Source organism: Natator depressus, chromosome 9 (assembly GCF_965152275.1).
Source record: "Natator depressus isolate rNatDep1 chromosome 9, rNatDep2.hap1, whole genome shotgun sequence".
Classification (NCBI taxonomy): Eukaryota; Metazoa; Chordata; order Testudines; family Cheloniidae; genus Natator; species Natator depressus.
Genome location: NC_134242.1, coordinates 18,189,219 through 18,216,123, shown reverse-complemented (window position 1 = coordinate 18,216,123; position 26,905 = coordinate 18,189,219). Strand labels below are relative to the sequence as shown.

The 26,905-nt window shown below is 42.6% G+C and overlaps 1 long non-coding RNA gene across 1 annotated transcript; it reads right to left on the bottom strand.

Moving 5' to 3' along the window:
• Window positions 1-815: 815 nt before the first annotated feature.
• LOC141993386 (uncharacterized) lies at window positions 816-10,507 on the bottom strand. The gene is made up of 3 exons (XR_012640836.1): window positions 10,435-10,507; window positions 10,308-10,332; window positions 816-962 (listed from the first exon to the last, which is right to left on the bottom strand). It is a non-coding gene; the product is annotated as an uncharacterized LOC141993386 (long non-coding RNA).
• Window positions 10,508-26,905: the final 16,398 nt, after the last annotated feature.

Genomic DNA, 26,905 nt, shown 5'->3' with positions numbered 1-26,905 from the left:
ACCTCTCTCTCAGTCCCTATTCTGAGCTCAGCTCAGGTGCAGGAATGATATTTGTCAGGGTTCCTCTGGGATCTCTTCCACGCTGTTCCTCAAGAACTCAGTTCAACTCCAATTTTATCCCTCAGGTTCCTTTATTTGGCATACAACAAAGCGGCACTGAGTTGATCAGACTCAAGCATAGTGGGTGGGCATAGAGCGTACCACACATCCAAAGTTACACAGCAAACCTCTTCCTTTGTATACATTTACACATGACATTGCATTTACTATACATCACACGTTTTGGGCTTGGCTTAGTTACTGTGTAGGAACCAATCCTCTGTCCATGCACTGGCTATGTACAGCTTGCTCTTTACCGCATCTTTACATTCTCAACTTATCTTATGTGTTGTTACCTTGTCCATTATAAATAGTTTCCTGAGTGCTCCCCTTTATCTTAGCTAGTATGGACATTCTGTTTCAAGACTGCTCATTTATTTACCTCCCTAATCCTGTCTCCCAAAAAATAAGGCCTCACGCATGTCCAATTACTCATGTCAAGCCAGGCCTAAAATATTGGCCCAGTGTTTCTCTTTCAGGTGGCATTGGTTTTAACTAAACAAACTTCACTGAAATATTTAAGCAGGATAGTCCATGCTCTAAGGTCCAGTAGCAATGGTTCATAATGGCAGCGTGTCTGAGATATGATCCAGAATAATGCACTTGATAGCTACCATAGCTTCAGGTGCTGAAGGAAAACCAGATTCATTAGGCCAGGCAAGACCACTAATGGGCAGCTGGTATAAGATATGGCCGCAGTCTGTGAGATCCTGAGAATTAGATTCTGTATGCAAAGAAAATTTTTTCTTGACACCTGGAGGGATTTGGGTTCTTAAAGTTCCTGTTGAAAGTTGAATTCTGGCAAGGCTGTTACCCACCACAGAGTCTCGTTCTTTTGATATCATTCCCAGCCATTCTTCATGCTAAATAAATAAATATATAAATATTAGCGAACACAGCAAGATATCAGAAACATGGGACCAAAGTAAAAGTATTTGTTGTACTGAACTACTCCAACATTTGTTTGCCGATGGGAGCTGTACCAAACCACAGGTGGTGCTGTATGTTTTCAAAATATAAATTCACAGAATGGGTTATTTTCACAATTTGGCATTTGCACGTTTCACTCCTGGGAATCTTGAGAACAGCAACAAAATAAAAAAATAAATAAAAACACCTAGACCTAATTGCTTTTCTCCTTTCCCAGTGTTGTATTTTTAGATAATAAAGCGATATGAAGTCAGCCTTGAAAATATGCCAAGAAAATTTATCAGCCCAGGCACAAAATAGACTTGCCCATCCCCTTGACCATAATTGTGGACAATAGTAAAAAAAGAAATCCTATTATAGGATGTTTTCTGGCCCGCCTATGAGGAGAGGGGCTTCAGACTGCTACTTCAGTCCTTTCCTGTTGCTCTGGCTCTTAAGCCGGGGAGCAGTGGGAACCCTGCACCCACTCCACAGCCCCTACTGTAGCATCTTAGTGGGCTAGGAGGAGAGGAGCTCAGCTGGACTTTGCAGTTCCACTGTCTGGGGGAGAACGGATAGATGAGGGCAGTGTCCTGCAAATCCCTATACCAAATACTAGGCTGGATGGGATCTTTTAGCAAAGAGTCGAGGGCTGTAGGGTCAGTGACTATGAGGTGTCCCTAAGCAGGTATCTGGACATACCTGGGCTCTTAATGGCAGGATAAGGCCATTAAGATCCCAGGGCTTAAGAGGCTTTCTTGAGCATTGGGCTAAAGATTGGGATTCTGGGTGCAGCTTAGAAGTGGGCTTTGCAGAGCTGCAACTTTGTGGTCCTACCTTTCCTGGGTGGCTATGGCCCCAGACTGCCTGGATCCTGGGCAGGACGGAACCCTCAAGATATCTGTATGGCTAACTGAGAAAAAAATCTGTGATTTTATTGCAATCAACTGTGTACTTCTTCACCTCTGTGACGGGGCACACTTGCCCTGCATCAGACAGGAAGGGGTTAATGCCAGATTGTGGGCTGCGAAAGCCATGCCCCCTTCTCCCTACTGGGTATGCTCCAGCTGTACCAGTGTAAAAGAGAGCAGCCTAGCTCAGTCAGGGGGAGGTGTTGGTGGGGAAGGATGTGTACCAGGAGCTCCTGCTGAGGATGGTCTCCAGCCTGTGCCAGAGGGGAGCGGAGATGTGGATCATAGCCTTGGACCCCCAGCAGCCCATGGAGCTACAGGGAGTGGCTGATGCTGGGGAACTAAGAGATCCCAGTGCCTCCTGGACTATAACACCCATGACTGCGGTCGGAAGTGACCCACGGGCAGTGTCAGAGTGGTATCTCCCATCAAGTAAGCTCGGTTTGTTTTGGTGGGACTCCCCACTGAGCTGCTAGGTGGTCAGGTGGGCTGGGGCCCCCGACCTGGGCCACTGGCCTTCCTGCTGGTGGCCCCCATGGACTCTGGCTGCTAGGTTGTACTACCCCGAATGAGTGGGGCCGTTTGCATAGACTCTGGCCATTGGGCTGCACTGCCCTGACAGTATGGGTGTGTTGCATGGACTCTGGCAGCTAGGCTGTACTACCCTGAATGAGCGGGGCCGTTTGCATAGACTCTGGCCATTGGGCCACATTACCCCACAGCTAAGTCCAGATGTGAGGACTTGAGCTGGGGGAAATAGGCATGTAAGGTTCATGTGCCTGCCCCTATTCCCTGAGGAAGGCAGGTCCACTTGGCCCACACAGGACAGGACCCACCTTAATTGTGTCACAACCTCCTACCCCTGTCTGTTGGTGACTCTCACATGTCCTATCCAGCTGATTTTGAACAGCCTGATCTGCAGTGCAGGACTGCAGGCAAGAATTTCAAAGGCACTTAATTTAGGAGTACAAGACCCGTTGAAAGTCAGTGGGATTTGTGCTCCTAAATCACCTTGGAGCTTTTGAAAATCAATCTCATGTCTTTACACATTTTGTGAAGGGCCCAGAACATTTCTGACTAATAATAAATATAAATAAAACCATCATATCCTGTCAGGAACTCAGATTTATATCTGACTAAAGATAATGAACCTCATTCTCCTTCAGTTTGTATAGATATTCACGCCTGGGCAAAGTGATTGTAAAATGACGTCACCAGTGCAAGTGAATGAGAAAATTCTGCTCTGGCAGCATTTTACGCTCTCATTGACCGGTTTCATTGGCTATACGAGGGCCAAGACAGTGAAGAATCAGACTCCATGTGCCCAATTCTCATTTACCCTAAGAACATAAGAATGTCCATACCAATGGTCCATCAAGCTCCGTATTGTGTCTTCTGACAGCTGCCAATGCCAGATGCTTCAAATGAACAGAACAGGGCAATCATTAAGCTATCCATCCCCTAAGGACTATTACCACTGCTCTAGTAATGGTAAGGGACCTAAAGTGAGCATAAAGGTAACTGATGTAATGGTGCCTTAGTGTAAATGAAAATCAGGCTTAATGCGCTAACAGGTGTGCGTACCCTGTGCTAAGGAATTTGGTCAGTTAGCGGTAAGAGTGCTAGTATGTAATCCCTAAACTCACTTCCTGCAGCACAGTTTTTTCCTTGGAGGCTTCTCATTTAAGGCCCTGTCTTCTCATAAATTTGTTTTGGCTTAATGAAACTGGTTTAAATTAAACCATTTCAAATGCCTGTGAGGATACTCTTTCTTAGTTTAAAAGTAGCTTATTTTAGGTTAGTTTAAACATGTTCTTAATTTTAACTAAACCATGATAACATGAAATAAGAGTGTAAACACAACCCTTTTGCACTAGTTTAACTATACTGATTTTTAAATTGCAGCTTAAGTTAAACTGTTACAATTACGCATGTATACAAGTCCTAATGACCCTAGATGCCATGGTGATGGGTGCCTGAGAAATAAAGAGCGTACTAACCGGAATAGCTACTTTAGCACATGTTGCTTGACTGTATACCTCAACCTCTCAAGTCCCAGAACTCAGCATGGAACAAAGCACCCATATGAGAGACAATGAGGGGGAAAAGAAACAATGCCGGAAAAAGTGATTTGGGATTCATGTATTTTATATAAGTGACACTTCTGTAACCCCTGTGAACTCAGAATGTCAGCATTTCTCATGTCAGCTATTTATAGCAATAAAAGGAATATTACTTAGGTTTGTTACAGAAGGATATGAGGAAAAGCTGTCAAACTCATCATGGTCTGCATGATTCTAATTATCAAGTTCCAACTGAGATACCATCAATTTTCTATTAGCAAGCAGATAACTAGAGATTCTTGTTTCTATTCTTTATGTATCACCACTACTGCTGGAATTCTAAAACTGCATTTTTTCTTAACTGTGTTTGCTCTTTGCATGCAAGATTTAAAACTATGCTCAACTCAAAGGGGGGGTGGGAAGTACAATTATATGTACTAAAAGCAAATAACATCTTTTACTTTTGTTCAATTTACCTAAAAATATTAGGCTTCAAATGAGAGAGAAATGGTTATTACAAATTCTGATTTTTATATCTAGTTCCTTTTATTAAAATAAAGAGCAAATAAAATAAGGAGAAAAATGATGGTATAAAACACTGTGCTGTACTGGAGAGAACAAGACTAGCCTTATCTATCTTCTGCATGTTCCGTTTTCCCATAAGTGGCCTCACATATGTTAATGGTGTTCATAAATAAAACCTTCCATTTTGATATCTACTTAATGTTAGCTGCTTAATATTTCATCCCTGTGACAGTCTCATACTGCAAGATGCTGAGTACCTTGACCTCCCACTTCCTCAGGGGTTGCAGGTGCTCTCAGCCCTTGACTTTGTAATCTGCTGCCCTTTTCTTCTTTCATTTGTATATTCTCTTTTAGTGTGGGTGTGATGGGTGGCTAGACTGGAAGGGCAGGGTTTACACGCCCTCCTCCAGGTGTGCCAGGCCAGTGGTTTACCTGAGCCCCACCAGCTCAGGTGATGCCTCCCCCTTCAGCCACCCCCTCCCAACTATAAAAGGAGGAGGGACCCTTAAAGGAGCCACTACTTTTTTTTCCCCACCAGTCCAGACAGAGCACCCCTAACTTGAGGTTGTGGGAGTTGCATGTCTTCTGTGTTTTTTATGCTCTTTTATCAGTTGATTGCAATTTTTTTTATTATTCTCATTCCTTCTTTTTCTGCCTTTATTTTCCAGACTCTCTCACTTTCATTTTTTTTCTTCATCCCAATTATTTATATTTACAAACCAAAATCTTTCCCTGGAAGCTAAGTAATTACAGCCCTGGGTCAGTTTCATGTTTCAAACGCTAAGGGGCAGATGCTTATGACTGCAGCGTAAGCAGTTACACTGGCAGAGGATCTTCCCCCTAGATATAAAACAAGTGTGTGTGGGTGGGGGGAAGTAGCAGATCATTTTTCCTTATTACATTCATGCTTCCTCAGAAAATTAAGCTGCATTAAATTAATTTCATTCTGCTGTGCAAGGAATATCTTAATGTTAGATGTACATTTCAGTGTATCAAAAATATCACAGTAAATAGCCACTAAATTCAGGCCACAGTTTTACTGTACATTCACCAAATACAGATAATTTGGATCAAAATGGTGTAACTCAGCAGGCAGAGGCTGTTTAACCTCAATTCCTTCAGAGCTGCTGACCCACATATTATCAAACACAATGTTGTTAGTGCTTTGATTTCTGTTCTGATGCTCGCTAGCTTTCCAGAAAGGATGGCATGACATCACATACATTTTAAAACTTTGTTAATGGTGTCTATTAACAGGAAGCGTCCTACAAACTTGGAAACTTAGTGAGAAAGGCAGCTTGCTAGGTAAATGAAAGGAATAGCGTATCTTACCTTTTGAGGCACATTTCTTCCCACTTCAGCCAATTTATGCCAGGCAGATGTGCTGGAGTGGTGTGAAGGGTCTCTAAAAACCCTGGATCCTCCAAAGAATAGGTACAGACACTGCAGTAGAGAGTCAGACTGACTTCCAAGAATCCCTTTGCAAGTCCTGGTGTAAGGTGTTTGCCAGCATGGGGATGTATGATGTTCTAGGGTGGGGCTGCAGCATACAGAATTTAGGCAGAGCTGTAGCCCATAAGGCAGCCCTGGGAAGACAAGTAGCTATGGGTCCATCTACACCACACAGCATGTATCCACATGCTGTGTGCTTACAGGTGTGTGTGAACCAAGCCTGCTTCCAAGCAGCCATACTGCAGTGTGGATATATTCTTAGGCAGAACCCCAGCAGGGCAAGCTAAGTTATGTTATGGGACTGCTGAGCCCCTAGAGTAGCCCAGGATTTGGTGGGCACAAAGATGATTTAAAGCTTCCTTAACCATGTGAGCCGTAAGTTCTGCAAGAGATGCAGCACAGAATCTCCCCCACAAACTTATAGACCTTCCATCTTACATAATACAACAAATGGGAGTTCTGGCGTCAGCACATTTTAAAGTCATGCTATTCTCTATCAGAGCTGGTCAAACTAGTCATTAGATAAACCAGTCTGAACACCACATATATACTCCGGCACGGCTAGCCCACATGGCTGTTCACTGCTGTCTATGTCAATAGCACTGCTCATGGGATAAAGTACCACTTGGCATGACTGGGGTGACAAAACTTAGACCTCAGAACAATATTTATTATGAAGTGAGCCCCTTCTCTTGGTTAGTAAATGGTTTACAAACCCATCTTGACTTTCTTAAAGTTGAATTCATTATTTGTATTTGCAAAATAGTTCAGACCAATCATTTCCAGGCTATGAATGGGTTGCAAACTGTTTGCTTTGACTATTCAGCATGAGTTATTCTTTATTTCTGTGGTGGTGGTGGTCACGTAAGTTACATTGCATTGTTTCTGTTCCTTGCCCAAATGACAAACATTTTAAAGAGGAAAATAATTAGGGCAAAAGGTAAACCATCTTCTTCCCAACCTGCTCTGCTTGAGCTAGTTTATTCAATTAATATAAAGCCTGTTCCTGTTTCTCGTAAAAAGCTGATGCTCTGTGTGGTTTATCCTGAAGCGAATCCAACACGGTATAACACTGTCAGACGTTCTCTGAGCTCTAGCCAAGAAAATCAAAAGTAAGCTGAGAAGCTATAACAGCCCGACTGAGTAATAGCAACGTTCACTCATTATTGCTCACAAGAAACATGAGTGAGCTGGAAAGAGGACAAACAATTGGCTACGTAACCAACTTGGGAACAGCAGTGCTCAAAAATGCACCATTAAATCATTTCTGTTTGCATCCCAATTCATGAAGTCTCTCCTATGGCTCTTGAACCTAGCCAGCATTAAAGAGTATTAAGACTAATGATGCAACCATAGCCAAAAAAATAACAAACTGAAGCAGAAACAACACAGTCAGGTAATAAAGCAAAGCATGCTTTTCAACCATACTTGAGTATAAAGACCCACTATGACCTTCAAATGGTGTTCAGAATGAACTTTATCTGTGGGACCTGGCCTTGGTCCATCCACCCATCCCCACAGACACACCTCCCCATCTGTAATTCTCAAGATGAAGAGGTTTATTTATATATGGTGCTTCTTCAAATGAGTGATTTCAGCTTTGTCATAGCATTATCCGCAAATGCACAAGCAGAGTCAGTTTACAGCTGCAGATGACCTCAAATAGATTATCCCGTCTTCTTTTTGCCATTGCAAGCAACAACAGCAGAGGAGAAAAATGCAGAGGAAAATTTGAACCAAGAATAGACTGCCAGGCTTGACATGGAATTATCAGGAAAATATTAGCAACAACACAGCATATAACATAAGAGATATTGCAAATGATAAAGGAGAAGGGACTAAATCATGATTAAGCCATAGAGCTGAGTAGGGGGTTGTGATGGGTTGAGTCACAGAGACCCCCTTGGGACTGCCACCTGATGTGCTGAGACTACCTCTGAGCCTGTTTTCCCTGGCAGCTTGGGACTTCAGTACCCTGCCTTGTTAAGCCAGATACGCTAACCTGCTGCAAACACAGACCCAGGTCTGAACCATGTCCCCCAAAAACTGCAGACTTTACAGAAAACTGCTTAAGTGCTCCTGTCTCCAGCACCCAGATACCCAGTTCCCAATGGGATCCAAACCCCAAATAAATCTGTTTTACTCTGTATAAAGCTTATACAGGGTAAACTCATAGATTGTTCATCCTTTATAACACTGATAGAGAGAGATGCACAGTTGTTTGCTCCCCCAGGTATTAATTACTTGCTCTGGGTTAATTAATAAGCAAAAAGTGACTTTATTAAGTATAAAAAGTAGGATTTAAGTGATTCCAAGCAAAATAAAACAACCACACAAGACTAAGCCTAATACAGTAGAAAACTAAATGCAGGTAAATCTCACCCTCAGATGTTCCAATAAGCTTCTTTCACAGACTAGACTCCTTCCTAGTCTGGGTCTAGCAATCACTCACCACCCCCCTGTGTCGTAGTCACTGTCCTTTGTTCTAGTTTCTTTCAGGCATCTCTTTGGGGTGGAGAGGCTATCTCTTGGGTCAGCTGAAGACAAAATGGAGGGGTTTCCCAGGGTCTTTTATAGTCTCTCTTGAGCCACATCAGAGCCACAAGATGGAGTCTCTAGCCACCTGGGCAAATCACACATCTATGAATGATTCAGCTTTTTGCAGGCAGACGCCATTGCTTACATCTTAGTTTGAACACTCCCAGGAAAGCTCAGATGTGGATTGGTGTCTCCCAAAGTCCATTGTTAAGTACTCCGAATTACTTGAATAACCCCTTCCCACTGTGTTGACCAAATCTGCCTTATGTGCTTCCTACAGCAAACACTTTAAATGCAAGCATAGAGCCAACGCTCATAACTTCAGATATAAAAATGATACATGCATACAAATAGGATGAATATATTCAGTAGATCATAACCTTTGCAAAGACCTGTTACATGGCATATCTAGCATAAAACATATTCCAATTATGTCATATTTACACTCATAAGCATATTTCTATAAAGCATTATGGGGTGCAACGTTACAGGGGTAGTGGGGAATTGAATCTCTAAAATATCTGCTCCCAGTGACATGATCTGGGAGGGAGCACAGCTGCTGCTGCTTCCTTTAAAGGAAGCATGCCCCCATACTGAGCCACCGACATCAGCCGGTATGTATATATGGTATGTGTCTTCCTTGGAACTCTGTCCCATTCCCAAACTGCTCTGAGCATTCTAAGATTTTACCTATGATGATTTCAATTTTGCTGCACCTTAAGTCCGTAACATTTTGTCCTGTCCTCGTAGACTGAGGTGCTGAGCTTCCAGTGAATTACTGCGTGAAAGCTCTTAGCACCAGGTCCTGACTAATGAATGTAATTGGTCATTGTCCTCTTGATTACAACTCTATATTTTGCAGATGGACGTATTTCTTCTTAGTCTTTTCTGTGAAATAAACCTGGCCTGTTCTTTACCGTTCCTCATAGATCCTATATTTCACACACTATCTCTTCTATTGCTCTCTTCTGCACTCTTTTCAAAGTGTCCATTTATTAGTCTTTTCTTTTTCATGGGGTGCCCCAAACTGAATGCAGTATTTTAACCGAAGCTGACCCAGTACTGAGGAGAAAGAAATAATGACCACGTTTGTCATCTTTGCCTCTGTAAAAGAGGCACACTTTGGATCCTATATAAAAAATAAACATTAATACTTTTTCAGGTGATACTCCCATACAGTATTTACCCTTTTTTCCCCTTTTGTAACAGCATTGACTCATTCAGCTGATCTGGTGTAACTTCCAGATCACCCTCTAAAGTTCTTCAACTGTCCAGCAGTACTCCTCTGCTAACGCCCCACTCCTGCGATCTGCACTGCATGGAGAAATCCTTATACCCTTGGAAGCCCCAGTGATGAAAATACAGGTTTTTTGGTCAAAATTGTGCATTTGATTTGATTTTTTCCTGCCATATATTAACTCCATTGTAGATGGTGGTAGGTTCACCTAGGTAAAGGATTAGAGCATATTCGCAAAGCTCAGACATATTCCTAACTATAACAATCTAGTAGATAATATAGTTGAAAAACAATTTGAGTATTCCCATGTGCGACACCATGAAAATTTACAGTTTTAAGAGCGGTACATATCCTATCTCCTATGCACTCCACACACAATTACAAATGTAGACCTGATGCAAAGCCCACTGCAGCTGATGGGAGTCTTTCCTTGGATCAGGCCCTTGAAGTGTTTCTTACTAAAACATTTTTGAAATTCCCTCTAGATACCTATATGAATCTGTAGCCACCTAAATACTTTTACATCTGGCCCACTGTCCTCAAAAAAACGCATAAGATCATTTGAATACTTACAATAGCATGAGCATCCTCTGTAGGACTTCAGATGAGAGAAAAGAAGAACAGTATCAGCAACTTTTGCTAAAGATGAATATTGCTCTTAACTGGTAAACAAACAGAGCACCTTGTTGTTTTGGCTTACCATGTAGCAACTGCAGTGCTGGATTTAGTTTTTGATTAATCATTTCCTTTTACAGCAGTTAGTGAAATGTTTGATCATAAAGGAGTATTTTTCCCCAGGTTAAAATGTGCCTAATAAAAAAATAGGAAGGAGGAAGCAAAAGAAAATGTGTAGGATAATGTATCTAGTTAGAAATGCATGAAATGTGTGAAAACATGCCCCGGCTGGGTTGTTGTGTGTGTTATGACAGAAGTAAAGATTAGACAGACAGATAATGTAATGGTGCCATGAAATGTACAAAGATCAGAGTGGTTTTTGGACTGCAGTCTTTGGACCAGAGCACGTCTTATCTTTGTTTCACACACATCTGAACACGCTAAAAAATCTGGGACTTGCAAAGGGGGCCTACAAGAATTAAGCATTCCACCCACATTGAGTTCTCTTTGAACAAATAAATAAATAATTAATAATAATGTTAGAATACATTGCTTCATCTTTATGAAAATGCCCCTTTTTAATTCTGGAAACAATAGATAAGGCCAAACTGTGCATACCTCCCTAACTGCACAAATTAGTTCCATCTCACTTGTTTTGTCTTCACGGCTCATTTGTTATATAAAAATCTTACCTTATTTAAATGGATACCACAGTGATCTTTTTCGTTTACATTTGTAGAGGCACTAGAGGGTCAAAAATTCACAAGGCACCTTTTTTTCCCTCCTATAAGTTTGTTTGAATTTTGCATCATCATCACTTCTTGTAAGTGTAACACAGCAGAAGTACCAGGGTGGGTTGTTTTTCTTGGTTCTCCAGCTGTTATTACAGTGAGAAGTGTCAAACCATGTTCATTTTCATCTCCTACAAAATAAGAATAATTATGTTGCTTCAATAAATTACTTTGACACAAGGCCAGAATGCATTTGCATGTTTTAAAATGTTCTCTTTTAGTAAAAGTTGTTGTGCAGCCTTGCTCTCAGTCCGTACTACAGTGGTACATCGGCACAACTGCACCAATGCAGCTGTGCTGCTGTAGCACATTTGGTGAAGATGCACTAGGCCAGTGGGAGAGTGCTCTCCCACTGGCATAATTACTCCACCTCAGCGAGAAGTGGAAGCTACGTCTGTGTGGACAGCGCAAAACCTGAGTCGCTTGCAGGGGTCTTTTTCACACCTTTGAGTGATGGAAGTTATATCGACTTCGGCTGTCGTGTAGACCTGCCGTCAGAGGCTCAGCAACAGAGCCAGAGAAATGTCATGTGAGTAAAAGGAGGCAAAAAGATGAAGGCGGGGGGTGGGAAATCAGTGCTACAGGCAGCAACAACTGAGAAGCCGTAGAAGTTAATAATAGATCTAGCTTATCTCATTCTTTGAGGACCCAATCCTGCAACCTGTTCTGTACAGGTATAATATCCCTGCCCCCTTGCAGAGCCCCAATGGGTGTGCCTACACTGCATCCAGGAGTGAGCCTTGCAGCCCAGGTTGACAAATTTATGCTAGTGGGGTTTGTGCTAGTGCACAAAAATAGCTGTGTAGACATTGTTTTGGCATTGAAACTGGGGCTGGAGCTCAGGCTCTCACACCCACCCCCTGCACCCCTGAGTCACAACAGAGCTCATTGTGGGCCTTCCAAGGCCACTGATGTCAATAGAGGGACTCCTATGGACTTTAATACATTGGGTAGGAGCCTGAAGGAGTAGGAATCTTATTGTGTATCTTCCAAACAGTAGCCACCAAGAAAGACATCAGAAAGCAATTACATCTGCAACTCTGTGAGCAGACCCTTGCACCGGAGCAGAGTCCCATTCATTTCAAAGGAATTTTGTCCGTACGAGTCCCCTGCATGGATCTGATTACAGAACTGGAGTCTAAAGCTATACAAAAGTCTCAACAATTATACCATACTTCAACATTTGTTGGCATTTACCTCATTTCCCCAGACATTTCTATTAAATTGTCTATTTAGACTATATGCTTTTTCAAGACTGCTCCTCACCTTGGGCACTTTTAGCCTATCTACAAGTCCCTCCACTGGGAGAAGATATCTGATTTAAGAAGGCATGGCAAGATTCAATGGCTCAAAGTTGAATTTAGAAAAATTCATACTGGAAATAGGATACAATTTTTAACACTTAAAATAATTAACAAATGAAGCAGTTTGCCAAGGGATGTGGTAAATTCTTTATCACATGGAGTCTCTATATGGAGAATGGATGTCTTTCTTAGAGATACACATTTGTTCCACCACAAGCTAGGACTCGGTGCAGGAATTACTGGGAGAAGTTCTATGGGCTGTGTTCTGCAGGAGGTCAGACCGGATGACCACAGTGATTTTTTTTTCCCCCTTCAAATGTATGAAGCTATGAAATGTCTAAGGGGCCAAAGCCTCACAAGTCCCATTCACGTCAATGTAGTCTTCTGGGAGCTACAAAGCTAGAACATTCACCACACAAGCCACCCTCCAAACTAGTGAACATTCTCAAATGCCAGATCAGAAACAACAAATATACAGTTCAACTGATGGATAAAACTTTAATGCAAGTGTAATACAGAGTTCCAAACAAAGCTGATTACTTGTCATGTTATCTGATCAATACATTCTCTATTCCAGCATAAAAAAACTTTAAGATGAAGTTAAGGTGCAGACCCATATCAGTGGTTTGATTACATTACCTTTCAAAAATCTTAGTTTTTAAAAAAAGAATCCACAAACTAAGAAACCTAGGGGACACTCTTCTCAAACAAGTTTCAGAGTGGTAGTCATGTTAGTCTGTATCAGCAAAAACAATTAGGAGTCCTGGTGAGAGACTAACAAATTTATTTGGGCATAAGCTTTCGTGGGCTAGAACCCACTTCATCAGATGCACGGAGTGGAAAATACAGGAGCAGGTATAAATACACAGCAAACAAGGTACCTCTAACTACTTAAACACTGCCCATTAGAGGTCACTATTTTGGTGTCGATCCAGTAAGGAGCCTATCATCTTCCTTGCTTGGCATGTGGAATATTGAAAAGATGCATCACAGAATATCAGTTATCATTTGTTTCTTACCATACAACTATTTGTTCTGTTCATGGAAAAGTTATAATTTAATGATTGACATATATAAAATTTGTGTATGGCATTCATACCCAATTTGCTCCAGCTCAGGCTCTGGAGCTCTCTAATTAGTGGTCACTGGCAGAATGACACTCTTTTGCTAGGATGGATAACGTTATATTAATTTCTGATTATTCCAGGACAGAGGAAAGGCAGGCCTGGTGCCTTTTTTCTCAGAGATTTAATAATGCTGCATTTCCAGAATTTCTTACTTTTGAGTTTTATTTTTCCACCCCACACTAAATTTAGAGCTATAGTCCTATATGTTTGAACCACAGGAGCGTGATGGAAAATTTTGACTTTGTCAAAAATCCCCAAACCAAACATGGAAATAATTATGGCTGAAAACTGCCAGAAATGAGAGAAATTTGTTTTCAGATGAAAAATTTTGTTTTTTCCAGAATTTTAGTTCTCTGGTGAAAATTGTCAGCGACAACAGACAGTTTCTGTAAAAAATGATTTAGTCAAAAACCCAATTTTCCATCAAAAAAAATTCAACAGAACTCTTTCAACCAGTCCTAGCAAACCCCCCTTGGAAATGGTATGGGTTTTAAGCCCCAAGACTTGCAGTTCCCGGAGATCTGCACAGATGACAGGAACACTGTTGGAGGCAAGAGCCATCCATGCAAAAGTGCTGTCCCTCTGCATTGTTTCCTGCTGCCTCTAGTACCCCCAATCCCGAGGCAGCATGGCTTCAGCAGAAAACATTATGAAAGGGACTCACCATCCAGCAGCTGCTACCAGGAACTAAACTTTTGTTGGACGGGGAGAGGTGTAGGGTGCCAGGTTGGCCCATGGGTTTTGAGGGAACAGTGCTATGTAGAGCAGCTAGCCTAACATATGCTTGCAGATCCATGGAACTTGAATCCCGTAGACCGCCTATAGAGGGACTTACAAAAAAAGCATGAGAATGACCGAATCAGTCCTTTTTTTTTTTTTAAAATGCCTCCCTGATATGCATGTGCAGGTTTGCGCTCATCTGCTTTCAGAAGTGGAGGAAAGTGCCTGTGTCCCAGTTACTACTTTCCTGATTACTTATCGATCACTTGAGATTGAAAAGAGTAAGGTCACTTTCTTTTACAGCTTCAGTTTTAGTTACTGATAATGATCTGTTCATGGAAATTTAAATATCAGTGTGGGGGGTTGTGACGGGGTTGGGACTCGCCACTGCAGCACCTCCTGCTGTTTACTCTGGGAATTAGCTCAGTTCATGTGGAGCGCCCTCTGCCAGTGATGTCCCATCCGTCTCTTGCCCTAGATTGGCGTCTTGACCTGCGTTGCTCCCAGCTTGCAGCGACCTCTTCAGGACACTGCCCTCCAGCAGTGCCCTTTGCTCCAGTCTCACCCCCTTCTGGGGGTTTGGTGTTATCAGCAGTCCTTCTCTTCACCCCAGCCACAATGGCCAACCACACCCCAAAGTCTAACACCTTTTGGCAGGGGTCTGGTGCAGTCTGTGATGGCCACTCCAAACGGCCAGGTGGAAGTGCAAGGGGGAGACCCAGGCCCGCCCTCTACTCTGGGTCCCTACCCAGGGACACTTTGGCAGCAGCCTTCCTGCCTGCCCTCCTCTCCCTTTGCCCGTCTGTCTCCCTGGGTCGTTTCCCCTTCGGTCCCTTTACACTTTCCCCCTTTTTCTCAGGGCTCGCAGCCCAGCAGGTGCCAGGCAGGAGTTCCCTTCTGCTCCCCGCACCTGCCCAGCACTGCGCTGTCCCTGATGCTAGTCTCCTCATGCAGGAGACAGACCTTCACCCTCTGAACGCATGGGAGAGACTGCCTGCTCCCTTCCTGGGCAGCCTTTATATAAGGCCGGGCCTAGCCTAGCCCTGATTGGCTCTCTAACAGGCCCTCCCTGATTGGCTGCCACATTGCACAGCCGCTCTGGCCTGTTGTAGCCCAATCTGGCATGGGGGTTGGGCACCGCCCCACCACAGGGATTATAAAGAGAACTTTTAAATCGGCACCATCTAACCATGTAACACTTTTCTCTTCCCAAAGCTTTAAAAGGGAACAAAAGTTACGTTTGATTTGTTCAAAAATAGTTAATTTGCATGTGTTCTAGTTTCATCCTGAACAAGAAAAATATGTAGTTTCTGTGACTGTCAGGCCATTTTAATGAGTTAAAGTGTTTTTCTTATGAATTATTCATCTCCTCTCTCCTATTTTCTAGTTTCTTCCCTCCTTGGCATATTATATTAATACACTATGTCTTGTATACTAAAACCCTTCATTCAAATCTACCATATTCTACCCTCCCACTAAATAAATATATTAAAGTGCTTCTTAGTATCCTTTCTGCCATTTGAATTGTATTCTATAAAATGTCATCTTTGTTCCTCTCTCCTCCCTTTCATTTTTTTGGAGGGGGGGAGAGGATGGAGAGAACTGCAGATTTCTAGAGATCTATAATCCTCTCAACTTGTCTCCAATAGTGACCAATGCCAGATGCTACAGAGAAAAAAAGTGCAACACCCCCATAAAACATACAGCATTTGAGTTTTGTGTAAATGCTCAATCCTGTCTAATGACCTGTTTATGTCCTGAAGCCTGTGGCCTGATAGTTCATCTTAGCAAGTGAATAAGCAGACTCTATTTTTATATTCATGATGAATGAATTTACCCCAGCCATTATTTAGAGTCTTACTGGGACAAATAGAGATGAAGTAGTCTTATCCAACAATTCATGGATCTGTTACATTTGGCTAAATAGAACAGACTCTCAAAAACACGTCTTTTTCATATACTATTTGTTAGTCATTCAGAGATGGCTCTGTTTTGGTACAGAATAAGCAGTTGAACAATTTCTTTAAATATTAATGCCAATTATTAGTCTTTCAAAAATGTTCCCATCCATCAAATACATATTTTAGAAGCTTCACTTTACATGAGAGAGATTGCACAGTTCCCATAAAAGTGGATGCTGAGCTGAATTAATTTGGAAACATATCTAGGTTCCCTGAAATTATCAGAAGGTGCCTCCAGTCAATGTTTCACGTGCAAAGAACCTTAGTCCTTTGCCTCCAGTTTTGACACCTACACTTCTCACCCAGCATGAGGATTACTGTGGCATATTATGGTTGGAAGACAGTGGAAGTATTTATGAGCCCTTCTCCAGGCAGAAACAACTCTTCCATGAAGAGACCAAGAGGAGTTGAGGGTAGGTACTGTGAGGAACCATGGAAATTGTCCCCATAGTACATTCCAAACACTTTGAAAGATCTTTAAGATCCATAAGTGCCTAAGCCAGAGACAATGTGTATGATAATCAAGTTGGGCCATTTCCAACACAAATCCAGGTTTTCTCACCCACCCCCCCCCCCCACGCACACACACACAAACTCACTCTCCTGCTGGTAATAGCTTATATAAAGGACCACTCTCCTTACATTGTGTATGATAATCAAGGTGGGCCATTTCCAGCACAAATCCAGGGTTTAACAAGAACGTCTGGGGTGGGGGTAGGAAAAAACAAGGGGAAATAGGCTACCTTGCATAATGACTAAGCCACTCCCAGTCTCTATTCAAGCCTAAGTTAATTGTATCCAATTTGCAAATTAATTCCAATTCATCAGTCTCTCGTTGGAGTCTGTTTTCGAAGGTTTTTTGTTGAAGGACAGTCACCTTGAGATCAGAAATCGAGTGACCAGAGAGGTTGAAGTGTTCTCCGACTGGTTTATGAATGTTATAATTCTTGACATCTGATTTGTGTCCATTTACTCTTTTACGTAGAAACTGTCCAGTTTGACCAATGTACATGGCAGAGGGGCATTGCTGGCACATGATGGCATATATCACATTGGTGGATGTGCAGGTGAACGAGCTTCTGATAGTGTGGCTGATGTTATTAGGCCCTGTGATGGTGTCCCCTGATGGTGTCCCACCTGTGATGGTGGCCCAACTTGATTCTCATACACATTGTAAGGAGAGTGATCACTTTAGATAAGCTATTACCAGCAGGAGAGTGGGGTGGGAGGAGGTATTTTTTCATGCTTTGTGTGTATATAATAACATCTTCTAAACTTTCCACAGTATGCATCCGATGAAGTGAGCTGTAGCTCACGAAAGCTTATGCTCAAATAAATTGGTTAGTCTCTAAGGTGCGGCAAGTACTCCTTTTCTTTTTGCGAACCCTAGGAAGATCACTCACTCGCTTTTACTGGCCTGGAGTGTAAGAAGATGTCTGTGCCTCTTATTCAGTATGCCACATGGAATGGAAAAGATCCCTTGGGGCATTAGAGAGAAGTCCTCAAGGACATATATTCACCAGCGTAATGACAGACTATGCCACGTGGTATCCTGAAGCTATCCCACTTTGAATCTCAACAGTGCAAGCCATAACAAAGATACATTGACTACTATATTTACTCAACTTCTTATAGACCCGAGCACCAATCTCATGCCCCAGCTGCCGCATTAGGTGTGTGACCTGCTGTATGTCAAGCCCATACATATCATGCCCAGACCAATGGCCTAGTGAATCCATTTTCCTCTAGGATTAAATTTCCTGTTTTTTCTGTGAACACCTTATTAGAAAACAGATATAGCTGTCTGTCTTAGATTTTGTGGCACATGCACAGCCTCTTGGCTCCTTACATCTCTTCCCCCAGCTTGCTAATCAGTGCCCAAACGCCTACTTGAGATGTGCTCCCAAAGAGAGTCAGATAATCAAGGGTGTTCTGTTTTCTTTTGATCTTTGCATAGCTTCTCTATTTAATTAACTTCAAGTGCTGTATTTTCCAAGGAGGCAAAGGGAGGATTTTATTAGGAGGTGTGGTGCATATTAGATAGTAATGTGAATAGAGTGAAAATGAGAAATAGCTTGTGTGAAATTACACACAATGTTCTTTAACATGTCTATTGTTTAAGAGGCTAACTACCTGGGGTGGGAAGGGGCAAATTTCAAAGTTGAGCGCATAAAGTTGTTTCTAAATGCACATTTAGACACCTGGGGCCAGATTTATAAAGTATTTAGGTGTCTAAAGATGGAGATAGTTATGGGGGTTCTAACCCATATAAGCTTATGCCCAAATAAATTTGTTAGTCTCTAAGGTGCCACAAGAACTCCTCGTTATTTTTGCTAATCTGTTTAGGTGCCTATGTAAATTCCATGAGGCACCTAACTCCCATGGAAAGTCACAGAAGTTAGGCACCTAACCTGTTTGACAGAAGTCCAGCAGGTTGAATAACTGGCTAATGCTAAGGAGTTCAGTTTGGACCATTTTAATGCAAGTGTGGAGGTAGACAAGCTGAAACAGCTCATCTTGTCTTCCCACTGCTGTCCCACACAGTGCATTGGGACTGTGTAGGACTTTTATAGCTCTTCTGCAATGCTGTGAATTTCACCCTGAGTGCTTGTAGTGGGCATGCTGAGTAACACGGGGAATATTTTAAGTGGCACATGTAGAGGGAGTCACATGTATAATCCACTGTGTATGGTTCTGAAAGCCTATCCCATCAAATTAATGTACACTAATAATTTATTTCTCTCTCAGCAATCAGCTAAGTAGAAATATGTAAATTGTTGCAATATAAAATGTCAACACTTTTGAGTAAGTGGCAAATCTTCATTAATTGAATCAGCTTCAATTATATTAACAAGATGCATTTTGAACTGTTAGTATGAACACAGAGCATATGACTTGGAAAGACTTTTTTTAATTGCTACATAATTGTAATGGAAAAATCTCTTACATATAGGTCCACTTTTATAAAGGATAAATAAATAAATCTATAAAATTTATTCTGTTAGTTGCTGGGAAACCTTATTGTTGATATGACAACCATGGCCCAGTAAATCAGATCATGGCTTGCTTCCCATGTGCATGAGGGTTGGGTACTTACATTTTCAATCTTCTATGTTATAGTGACACCTACAGAAAAAAAAAAGTTAAAGATGCGGCACACAGGGGAAAGAGACTGCATTCGAAATAATTCTTCAGTGTTGCCAAACCATGCTACTATACATATGCAACATGTGTTGTTTTAAATGTCTCTAATAAGGAAACTTTTAAATACTCCACAGATCCTTTGGGGCCTAATTTATAAGATTTTTCACAGTTATCATGTCTGAAAATCCTGCTAATAGCAAATTTCCAAGCAAAGTTAGTTATTATAATTGCTGAATCTACTTTATTAACACTATTTCAGAGGCACTAAACATTATAGTTTTAAAAGGATCAGCATTTTTTTCCTGTGCTGCTGTTGAATTCACAAAAGGCACATCTTCTGGAAGCTCCTCATTGACTGTATTATTGCAGTGCTGGTGCACTGTGTGAGCTTCTGTGAAAATGCATTCTTGTTTTTACCCTTCTGGGGGGGGGAAGTGCTCCTTGTTTTTACCCTAATAACCCCATTCTGCCAAACAAATAAAAATGAAATAGGAAGTAATACCTTATCTGACCCAGGTCAAAACTCTTTTAAATTCACCTTAATAGTCACGTTCCTGGACTCAGAGGGGTAAATGTGTTTAAAGGCATAGGTATCTGAAGCTATGTTCTCATTTTCATTTATTTTTAAATAAACAACTTGAGGAATGTTAAAACTACATTTTTTTTTCAAGCCTTTATGCTCCAGTAACCTGGAAACCTGCTCAGTTACTACCCCTTGAAACACATCCCTTTTCTTCTGTCTGCTATCTCCACTAGACACTACACCTTTACCTACTTCTAAATTAATGGGAAGTTAAATATCACTACATCAAAGACCTCACATCCCTGAAGAAGAATCCTGCTTCAAAGACTTCAATGAAAAACCCTGAGTGAAACAAAGGCACTTATCTCTTGGGATTTATTCCTCTCAAACATATAGCTATTTGGTAGGGAGGAAGGGCTTTGCTAAAGTATGTGTGTGTCTCTGGGGCTCAAGACAGCACAGATGGTGGGTAACTTCTCCTCACTTGTTCTGACAGGCTGGTTGATGACCAAACAGCATCTAGAATTTTCCTGCTTTTTAGGTTCCCTTGTCTGCTTCTCCAGTTTAATTCCTGCCTCTCTCATGGTGACAAACTGGAAGTCAGTCTCAGCTCTGTTGGTCTCTTGACCAGACAATCTAAATAAATAACCTCCTCAGTTTTACCTCTTGTAAAAGCCCTTTCACATAGAGCCCTTAAATATTTTCCAGCCCTCACTTACAGGAGCCCCCACCCTGGAGCTATGACACACATAGCCACTCAGAACGCCTGAATGGGAGAGAAGTTCATACAAGTCTCGCCTGTATGTAGTATCTGAGCAACTCACAATCATTAACGTATTCATTCTCAAAACATTCTTGTGAGGAATGGAGGTGTTATCTCCATTTTACAGATGGGAAATTGAGAGACAAAGTTTCAGGCTGTGGGGGAGCACAGACGTGAATCCTGTTCTTCTGAGTTCCAGGCTAGCACTCTAACCACTGAACCGTATTTCCTCATTCATGGAGGGAGATACTCTTCCTGAAGCAGTACTTGAGGCATTATTTGCATGGGCTGCAATAGCTTCTCAGCTTCACTAAGTGGGAAAGGTCAGGGGAATGGGAATACACGGAGGAGTGAGGAAAGCAGTTAAGGACTAAATCGAACCCTACCCTGCTGAGCTTTGCAGATCTTCCTCATAGCTAAACCAATGTTGGGGATAGACTGAGTGGGTGTGCAGCATTATAGGGATATACTAGAGGAGGTGTGGGAACAGAGAATCTATTGCTCCCCAGATCTTCCCCCAAGTAGAAGTGCATTTGGGTTGTGAAGGGCTGTTTGTCCTTGTGGGTGGAAGTACTCACCTTGAAGCGGCTCCACAGCCGGAGTGGGAGGGTTGCTATCTCAAAGCCCCCCATTCCCCACCAGGGGTATATTCAGCACACAACTCACTGCACAAACTTGTGTTATTAGTATTAATTTGACAGCAAGCTGCTCAGTTCTGGGCTCATCTTATTTTTGTATCTTCAAAGCACCATATGCACCGTTAGAACTTCGTAAGTAATCTCACAGTCTGACCTTGGCAGCGACAAAGCACCTTCAGCTCCCTTTAATTTCAGTGGGAGCTAAGAATGCTTAGTACCTTGCAGGATTGATCCCTTAGATAGGGCTGGAGTTATATCTTCTCTCCTTGTCTGTTAGCTGAGTGCCTTTGTGGGGGTCTATCTAAATAATATTATGGAAGTGTTACAGGATAGTTGTCATCCAGAAACCAGGGTGTCTGCCTGGTTACTATTCATAGCAGTTGTCTGGGTATGCAAGCTCATGTATGGTTTTTCTCTTAAATTCGTAAAGAAAAAAGAGGGCAACAATAAAAAAAATGGTACAATGGGTCCTGTACATGTACAAAGGGACAATAACCCCACAACATGCAATGGAGAACAAGGAATAAACAATGACAAGGGGAGCAGAGATGAAAGAGCCCCTTATTAGTAAGAGCCAGATCCTGGGAAGTGCTGGGAGTTCCCTAGGACTTCAGTGGGGGTTGAGTACCCTCAGCACCAAAGAGGTGTTCAGCACCTTGCTGGATCAGGCCCAGAGTCTCATATCAAAGAACTAGGACAAAAGCAAGTGAACTTGCTCCTCCCCGCCCCCCGCACACATGCGGTATTTAGCAATCAATGAAGGCAAGTTCATTATCTCATTCTTCCAAAGCCTGTCATATCCTACCTGTGTTAAATTGGTCCCTGACTTAAGTAATCATCTCTTTCAACCCCCTAAGCAATACCACAGAGTGGGAGCTAGTGTAGGAGAAAACCAAATATCATCAGCAACTGTAGCAGTGGTGTTGGGAAAGCAGAGGTATTTCTGAAAGAAGTAAGCGTATAAAACATTCAGAGTTGAGAAGGGAAAGATTCCTTTTCCAAATCATTACAGACACTAGGGAGATGGAAGCTAAAATATTAAAAAATTGTATGTTGCCATAGGCATCTTCTAGTTTGTTGTTCTGCACAGTTCGTTTTAGCGATTCACTTAGATGTTGAAAGCAAAACATTAAAAAAAGTTCACAGAAACTTGTGTATTTTTTGTGAAATCCCCATAGCACAGAACACTGAAAGTGATAGCTGCCAGTTGGCTTTATTTTTCTGATTACCTTTGCACTTGCTTTTGGAAACAAATGAAGATTTCTTGGTGTGCGCTTATTGAGGGTTTTAAACACTGTTGGCACTGGGTGCCAACCTAAGTGACAATCACATGTCAGTCAGCATTTGGTCTCTTCTTTGTCACTACAGAAGTATTTTTAATTTACTTGTGTCTCTACAAAGGGGTATGTGATGTTAGAAGATCAAAAGACACCGTTTGGCCCCTGGCTGCTACTGTATAGTTCTCCCCTCATAAAAGTTATTGCAGCTTTAGTTTCTGCTGTCCTTCCTCACTGCTTTAATTTTGTTCTGTACACTTCATGCTGGTGAACAGTAAGGTATCAGGTTTCCATAAGGGGCTCCTCTCCTAATCCTCTCCTGTGTCCAGCAGAAGCAATTTCCATGCTCTTTTAGTATTTTAAAGGAATATTGTGCAGTAATGATAAAACGAGAGGCGATACAGAACAAGAAGATAGATACCTGTTTCCAGACCTCCTACCAAGTGCTCCAGCTGCTCCTCATAAATTGATCTCACCTGGGGTTCTGCTTATGGCAAATTCCTGTTTTCTGCTGCATTACAAGGTAAGCAATATGTTACAGTACATCAGCATCAGTGCTCAGTCTGCTTCAAGTCCTGAGGAAGAATGTTTCACTCCCTTTGGGTTTGGTGGTGTTGTTTTTAAGTCCTGTTATATGAAAAACATGAAGTAGGACATTTTCACTGGGGCAACTGAATTGACTTCAGTGGATTTGCTGCTGATCTACAGTGATGCAACTAAGATCAGAATCAGGAACTCACTTCCTGACACAAGGAAGAAAGGAGAGCAGCAGAATACAGACCCTGGACTTCAGAAAAGCAGACTTTGACTCCCTCAGGGAACTGATGGGCAGAATCCCCTCGGAGAATAACGTGAGGGGGAAAGGAGTCCAGGAGAGCTGGCTGTATTTTAAAGAATCCTTACTGAGATTGCAGGAACAAACCATCCCGATGTGTAGAAAGAATATTAAATATGGTAGGTGACCAGCTTGGCTTAACAGTGAAATCCTTGCTGATCTTAAACACAAAAAAGCTTACAAGAAGTGGAAGATTGGACAAATGACCAGGGAGGAGTAAAAAAATATTGCTCAGACATGCAGGAGTGAAATCATAGAATATCAGGGTTGGAAAGGACCTCAGAAGGTCATCTAGTCCAACCCTCTGCTCAAAGCAGGACCAATCCCCAACTAAATCATCCCAGCCAGGGCTTTGTCAAGCCTGACCTTAAAAATATCTAAGGAAGGAGATTCCACCACCTCCCTAGGGAACACATTCCAGTGTTTCACCACCCTCCTAGTGAAAAAGTTTTTCCTAATATCCAACCTAAACCTCCCCCACTGCAACTTGAGACCATTACTCCTTGTTCTGTCATCAGCTACCATTGAGAACAGTCTAGATCCATCCTCTTTGGAACCCCCTTTCAGGTAGTTGAAAGCAGCTATCAAATCCCCCCTCACTCTTCTCTTCCGCAGACTAAACAATCCCAGTTCCCTCAGCCTCTCCTCATAACTCATGTGTTCCAGTCCCCTAATCATTTTTGTTGCCCTCCGCTGGACTCTTTCCAATTTTTCCCACATCCTTCTTGTAGTATAAGACCCAAAACTGGACGCAGTACTCCAGATGAGGTCTCACCGATGTCGAATAGAGGGGAACGATCAAGTCCCTCGATCTGCTGGCAATGCTCCTACATATACATCCCAAAATACCATTGGCCTTCTTGGCAACAAGGGCACACTGTTGACTCATATCCATCTTCTCGTCCACTGTAACCCCTAGGTCCTTTTCTGCAGAACTGCTGCTGAGCCATTCGGTCCCTAGTCTGTAGCGGTGCATGGGATTCTTCCGTCCTAAGTGCAGGACTCTGCACTTGTCCTTGTTGAACCTCATCAGATTTCTTTTGGCCCAATCCTCCAATTTGTCTAGGGCCCTCTCTATCCTATCCCTACCCTCCAGCGTATCTACCTCTCCGCCCAGTTTAGTGTCATCTGCAAACCTGCTGAGGGTGCAATCCATGCCATCCTCCAGATCATTTATGAAGATAGTGAACAAAACTGGCCCGAGGAGTCAGGAAGGCCAAATCACACTTGGACTTGCAGCTAGCAAGAGATGTTAAGAGTAACAAGAAGGGTTTCTTCAGGTATGTTAGCAACAAGAAGAAAGTCAAGGAAAGTATGGGCCGCTTACTGAATGAGGGAGTCAACCTAGTGAAAGAGAATGTGGAAAAAGCTAATGAACTCAATGCTTTTTTTGCTTCTGTCTTCATGAACAAGGTCAGCTGCCAGACTGCTGCGCTGGGCAGCACAGCATGGGGAGGAGGTGACCAGCCCTCTGGGGAGAAAGAAGTGGTTTGGGACTATTTAGAAAAGCTCGACGAGCACAAGTCCATGGGGGCGGATGTGCTGCATACAGGGGTGCTAAAGGAGTTGGCAGATGTGACTGCAGAGCCATTGGCCATTATCTTTGAAAACTCATGGTGATCAGGGGAGGTCCCAGATGACTGGGAAAAGGCTCATGTAGTGCCCATCTTTAAAAAAGGGAGGAAGGAGGATCAGGGGAACTACAAGCCAGTCAGTCTCACCTCAGTCCCCGGAAAAATCATGGAGCAGGTCCTCAAGTAATCAATTCTGAAGCACTTAAAGGAGAGGAAAGTGATCAGGAACAGTCAGCATGGATTCACCAAGGGCAAATCATGCCTGACTAACCTAATTGCCTTCTATGATGAGATAACTGGCTCTGTGGATGAGGGGAAAGCAGTGGACGTCTTATTCCTTGACTTTAGCAAAGCTTTTGCCACGGTCTCCCACAGTATTCTTGCCAGCAATTTAAAGAAGTATGGGCTGGATGAATGGACTATAAGGTGGATAGAAAGCTGGCTAGATTGTCGGGCTCAACGGGTAGTGATCAATGGCTTCGTGTCTAGTTGGCAGCCGGTATCAAGCGGAGTGCCCCAAGGGTCGGTCCTGAGCCTGGTTTTGTTCAATATCTTTATTAATGATCTGGAAGATGGCATGGACTGCACCCTCAGCAAGTTTGCAGATGACAGTAAACTGGGAGGAGAGATAGATATGCTGGAGGGTAGGGATAGGATACAGTGGGACATAGACAAATTAGAGGAATGGGCCAAAAGAAATCTGATGAGGTTCAACAAGAGCAAGTGCAGAGCACAGAAGAATCCCATTCACTGCTACTGACTAGGGACTGAATGGCTAGGCAGCAGTTCTGCAGAAAAGGAACTAGGGGTTACAGTGGACGAGACGCTGGATATGAGTCAACAGTGTGCCCTTGTTGCCAAGAAGGCCAATGGCATTTTGGGATGTATAAGTATGGGCATTACCAGCAGATCAAGGGACGTGATCATTCTCCTCTCTTTGACATTGATGGGGCCTCTCCTGGAGTACTGTGTCCAGTTTTGGGCCCCACACTACAAGAAGGATGTGGAAAAATTGGAAAGAGTCCAGCGGAAGGCAACAAAAACAATTAGGGGGCTGGAGCACATGACTTATGAGGAGAGGTTGAAAGAACTGGGATTGTTTAGTCTGCGGAAGAGAAAGCTGCTTTCAACTACCTGAAAGAGGGTTCCAAAGAGGATAGATCTAGACTGTTCTCAGTGGTACCAGATGACAGAACAAGGAGTAATGGCCTCAAGTTGCAGTGGTGGAGGTTTAGGTTGGATATTAGGCAAAACTTTTTCAGCAGGAGGGTGGTGAAGCACTGGAATGTGTTCCCTAGGGAGGTGGTGGAATCTCCTTCCTTAGAGGTTTTTAAGGTCAGGCTTGACAAAGCCCTGACCGGGATGATTTAGTTGGGGATTGGTCCTGCTTTGAGCAGAGGGTTGGACTAGATGACCTCCTGAGGTCCCTTCCAACCCTGATATTCTATTATTTCAGCTTCTCCATCAGCTCTGGGTCCTCTTTGATAACTATTTATTTTTGTGTGAGCGTGCACTTTCATCTGGTTCCCACCTTCTATTTGACCCAGAGGGGGCAGGTTGGAACTGCAGTTCCTATGTCCTACAGTAGCTTGTAAATGAAAATTATAATTTGTTTTACTCTTTTTTTTAAAAAAAAGCATATATCTTAAGGCTCAATAGAAAATATAATTTTCAAATAAAACACATAATTGTATCTTCCCTCCCCCCAAACTCAATCTTCCCCCCCAAACCAGCTAAACCTTACCCTGCCAAGCAAACTCCCACTCCCACTCCCACTTTATTCTACTGGAATAAAGGTAGTTTTCCCAGTTCAGGGCAACTGCACCTGTATTTCCCCAGTGGTTCAATAGGGCAGGGATCAGCAACCTTTGGCACGTGGCCTGTCAGGGAAATCTGCTG